The 5,237-nt window shown below is 42.0% G+C and overlaps 1 pseudogene; it reads left to right on the top strand.

Moving 5' to 3' along the window:
• The first annotated feature begins 1,021 nt into the window (after positions 1-1,021).
• Positions 1,022-3,191, top strand: LOC102496571 (zinc finger protein 200 pseudogene; annotated as a pseudogene).
• Positions 3,192-5,237: the final 2,046 nt, after the last annotated feature.

The following is a 5,237-nucleotide window of genomic DNA, read 5'->3' as shown; positions in this document are numbered from 1 at the left end:
GATCGGCGGACGAGCCCGTCCGTCCCGCCCCGCCCACGTGACGCCGCCCCGCCCGCCAGCCCGGCCCTCCGCAGTCGCCGCGCTCGGACGGAAGCCCGCAGGCTGACCAGGCTGAGCCGGGTGCTTTCAGTTCGCCAGCCAGCTCCACCTCACAGCAGTTCTAGGTCGGACCGGCCCTTATCTCCCACTTCCCACACTTCATAGAGGAAGAAATTTATATTTCAGAAAGATGTTACCTGTTCGTGGGTGAATGGCTGCCCTGGAATGCTGGCCAGACATCCTAAACGAATAGCACAATCTCCCACTGTGTTCTAACACAGACGGAACTGAAGGGGATCATTTTCCAGAAATAGTGGGAAACCTAAGAGGTAAAGATAAGTTGGTTCTTCAGAATTAGTTTTTGTCCTGCTACTCCGATCCCAGTAGGAGTCAGATCATGCTTGTCTACACCAGCTCCCTAGTCCTGGGACCTTTCTTAAGACCTTGCCTGTAAACCATACGTGGCCAAGTCATACTTTGCTGGTGGCCCCTACCTTTTTACTGTATTGTTTAAAAATCAGTCTGAGGGAGAGAGTGTTGGGACAGCTGACATTAGTGAAGTGTGGACTGTAAAGTATTATCACAACGTTAAATCTTGAGTTAGTACTATGCTGTATAAAGAGAATATCCTTTTCCTTAAGAAATAAACACTGGGGCCAGCAAGTGGCATTCAGAAGGTGCTGGCTTGTTTCGTAGTTGAGTGCTAAGACACTAGTGGCTTGAGAATCACCAGATGCATGTGTGTGCATGTCCCAAACCCCAAGAATGGAGGATAAGAGACTGCACTATAGCCATCCCCACTGGAGGGTGAATTCTTTTTTCTCTCTCTGGAGAGTGCATGCGCCCTATAGCAAAAACTAAATGAACACTAGAGTCTTAAGGAGCAAAGGGATGCTATGCATCCAGTCAGTCAGAAAATACCATGTGTATACACACATACACATATATTTGGAGAAAAGAATTATAAAAAAAAAATGGTAAGATGTTAAAAAAATTATATATCTGGGTAAGTGATTTTAAGATATGTTTACAAAGTCAATGGTATTCCCTCTGAAGAGGTAAAGTCTAACTCCCCCAAGTGTGGGCTGGGATTATGACTCTTCTAATAGGTTAAAGCAGAAGTGGCATTGACTTCAGTGGCTAGGTCATAAAAGGCATTGCGTTTTCCTGAGAGCTCTATTTTTCATTCACTCTGAGCCCCAGTTTCTTGGAGAAGCCAGCTGCCATGTTCTGAGGACACTCAAGCAGCCTAGAGAGGCATCCAGTTGTCCAAGAACTAAAACCTGCCAAAAGCCATGTGCATCACCATGGAAGGCCATCCTCTAGCCTAGTCAAGCCTTTAGCTTACTGTAACCTCTGCAGCATTCTGACTACAACTTCCTCGGGGAAACCTTAGCTAGGACCACTCAGGCACCCCTAGATTCCTAAACTCTCAGAAACTGTAAGATACAAGGTCCTTGTTTTAAGCAACTAAGTTTTGGAATACTTTGTCACATAAATATAATAAACCAGGTAAAGAGAAAAATACAAAGTAAAAGGATGGAACCAGGAGATGGCATAATGGTTTTGTCACTGGTCTCCCATGTAATGGACCACAGCTTAAGTCCCAGACCCATATCTTAAAAAAGTCACACTGGGGGAGACCGGGCCTTTTCAGTATGAGCTGCCTGCTCTCCTTGCTTTGCGCTTTGCCATAAACCTGTACTTTGCTTTATCACACCATGTGTCTGTGGTTTGATTTTATAGTGTTTGGGTGAGTGAACCTGATTTGAGTTTGGTAACATTTTATTGGCAACCCAGATAGGACTCAGGTCCTGTGTGGGTATCTCGCCCAAGGTATAGTGACCCTTGGCCAATGGCCACCCTCAGAACTTGTCCTGCAGCTACCTGAGCACCTTGTCTTAGGGACCATCTGGGGGATTGGCCGCTGACCAGGTGCCGTTGACCCATGGCGATTTCAGTTTTGCGATGAAGGAAACATGGCATTGGATTGGAAGATTTGGTAAACATCTGATTTGGCATGGTGAGCGGAATAAACCAACGCTACCCTGCTCTTCCAGAAGTCACAACCAAGAGAACTCAGGACCTGACCAGTCGGCAGAAATGGATTTAAGGATTTTCATGAGCTGTTGATAGGCTCAGCAATTTGTTAAATTTCTTCCTTTTGAAATTTTAACAAACATTTATCTCTTCCTGACCCCCTGGATTGGAAAATATTGAAATTGGAAACATTGGTTATTGCCAGGGATTTGACTGGCATATCATATCTGAAGTTATGACCAGAAAGCTAAGAAACTAAGGTTGATTTCAACAAAGCCAACAGATGCTCTTGGAAAGATTGCCTGGTACTGCAAGCAGTTCTGCCTGGCAGGAAGAATGTGTGAGCCTGCATCCTGTTCAGCAGCCCACCTCAGTGAAAGATGACAACAGTGCTGAAGAGAGAATGTTACTAGTCTATAATAATAATCTTGAGGGTGAAGAACTTGAAAAGGAACCTGTCAAGGATGCAGATGGTGGAGAAAGGTCTTCAGATTCAGGTAAAATGGATTGTTCCTTACTATCCAGGCAACTTCCAGATTTCGATGAAGAAGAAAGACTAAATATAACCATTCCACAACAAAGAAGAATGAGAGATTTTTTAATTACCATTGAAAATAATACTCCAGTGAAGGAACTCTTGAATTGTGTGCATATTGATTCACTGAACTTACTTGAAGAACAAGATGATACACTTGTCCATCATGTGGGAAACAGATTAATGAAAGCTCTTACCTTATTTCCCACCACAGGACTCATACTGGAGAGAAGCCTATGACTAGCCGCAGTGGGAAAAGCTTCAGTCATAAAACAAACCTCAAAAACATGAGCAATTTCATGCAAAGTCCTATTCCTATTCTCATTGTGGAAAACACTTCGGTCAAAATCTGTATCGGAGTCACCATGAAGAAATCCATGTAAAAGAGAAGATATCTAGGTGTTTAGAATGTGGGAAAACCTCAAAGAACACAGACTTTGTGTTTTTCCTGATGAGTTATGACACTGAGAGGCAGTTAGTTGCAAAACATGTGGGTGAAGACTTGATTGTCTGTCATGAGAAAACCCCACTCACTATACAAAGCCTAGAAGCTGAAGTGAGATCGGGAAAGATCTGAGGCACGTACCTCAGCCTGAAAAATGTTATAAAGAATTCTGAATGGCAGACAACAAAACAAGAAAAATTAATTCTCAATGTCCAGACTGCCTAAAAAGATACAGATAATGTTGTTACCATTAAAGACATCTTGGCTGAAATATCATATTACTAGAAAATTCAGAGAAGGGGAGGGCAGGCAGGTGGAATGGTGATTAAGGGTGCTGGACTCCCACATGGTAGACTATGGTTCCAGTCCTGGACCTGGTGGCTTGCTTTTTCGCCCTCTCTCTCTCTCTCTCTCTCTCTCTTTCTCTCTCTCACACACACACACTCCCTCTTCTGGTCAAATTAAAATAAATAAAGTTAAATAATTCTTTTTTTAAAAAAAAGGAAGTTCAGAGAAGGGGGGCCAGCAAGTGATGTGGTGGTTAAGGCAGCTGGACACCCACGTGACTGGTTTGAGTCTCAGACCCGTAGCTTGCTTTCTCACTTTCCTTCTTTCTGTATCTCTCTGGTCAACTTCAATAAAGTAAAATAAAATAATGACAACGAATAAAATTAAATAATTCTTTTAAAAAAATTCAGAGAAGGAAACATCCTCAAGGGCTATACCTCAGCATCCAAGCTTTTGGACTAGAGCTTTCATTTGTGAAGTTGTACAACAATGTATAGATCACATGTCCCTTTTCCAAGAAAGACTGAATGAGTCTGGTGGCTAATTGCCTTCAAGGTGAACAGAGTGACTCATGTCTATCGAAAGTTTACCTATTTTTTCTCCTATGCGGGAATTCATACTTAAGGAAAAGACTGAATATCCTCATCTGAAACTGTGTTTCTGTGAAAGAACCACTACTGGTTTTTGAAGCCAACAGCTTCTAATAGCAACTCATAATTACCTAATAACACCCTGTTAAGACTCAAATGTTGAAATAAATAATTTATTTTGGACTATAGGAAAACAATGGCAAGTGAATGTCAAAGACTTATATGATTTAAATAAATGATCAATTAAAAAAAAAAAGTCACACTGGGTGTGTGTGCATGCTCAAAATCCCCAGAGGAGAATGGAGAAGGGATTGTGGCATGGCCATCCCCCCTGGGGAAGGGGGGGGGCATTTCTTGCTTTCTGTCTCTCTGGCAAGTACATGTGCTCTATAGCAAAAATCTCTCAAAAAAAGTTAAAGGACTATTGGTCTCTGTACTATTCTTGCTCTTCTTTGGCAAATTTGAATATATTTCAAAATAAAATGTTAAAAGATAACTGTGATCAAATATTGTGTTCCTTCTATTTCCATATTGACTACAAATGGAAAACCAATTTCCATGGAATGGAGTAGAAAGGCATTTCAGGGGCCAGCCATAGCATAGTGATAAAGAAAACTAGATCCCATGTGGCCTACTTCACAGTTCAAGTCCTGAACTGGGCAGCTTGAGAAACTCACAGGGTGCATGTGGGTGCATACCCAAAATCCCAATTCACAAATTTGACATTCAGAGGTTGATACATGAAGGTTATCTGGTTATAGTCAACAGAAACCAGTACTGGTAAAAGCAAAAGAGAATAATTTGTAAGGATATGAGTTCTCAAAAAATAATGATAAGGCCATGCCTAAGTTTGGAAAAAGGAAGAAACCAAGGTTTGGAAAGTTCATGATAATAATTCATGAGACATCTTAGAAAGAAGAGGGAAACGTTGATGGGAAGGGCTAGTGGCTGAAGGTAAAGAGTCCTAAAGAGGGCCAGCACTAGCCTACTGGTTAAGGAAGCCAGATCCACATGATTGGCTCTGATGTGAACCCTGGCCCTGGCAGCTCGAGAAGCATACTGGGTTTGTGTACATGTGTGCCCAAAGTCCCAAAAATGGATGAAAAAATGGAGACAGGATTACAGTGTGACTGCAATCCTATGTCTCCCTTTCTTTCTGGCAAACACAAATGCCCTCTGGCAATTAAAAAAAAAAAAGGAAGGAAAAAGAAAGAAAAAAAGATTCCTAAGGAAAGCAAGATTTACTACAGAATCTAAATCCCCCATAGATGAGCCATTTATTAAACTGTGCTTCCCTACA

The sequence above is a fragment of the Tupaia chinensis genome, unplaced genomic scaffold, assembly GCF_000334495.1.
Source record: "Tupaia chinensis unplaced genomic scaffold, TupChi_1.0 Scaffold146687_1, whole genome shotgun sequence".
In the NCBI taxonomy this organism is placed as follows: Eukaryota; Metazoa; Chordata; class Mammalia; order Scandentia; family Tupaiidae; genus Tupaia; species Tupaia belangeri.
The sequence above is the reverse complement of the archived record's forward strand: the minus strand, read 5'-3'. Positions and strand labels throughout refer to the sequence as shown.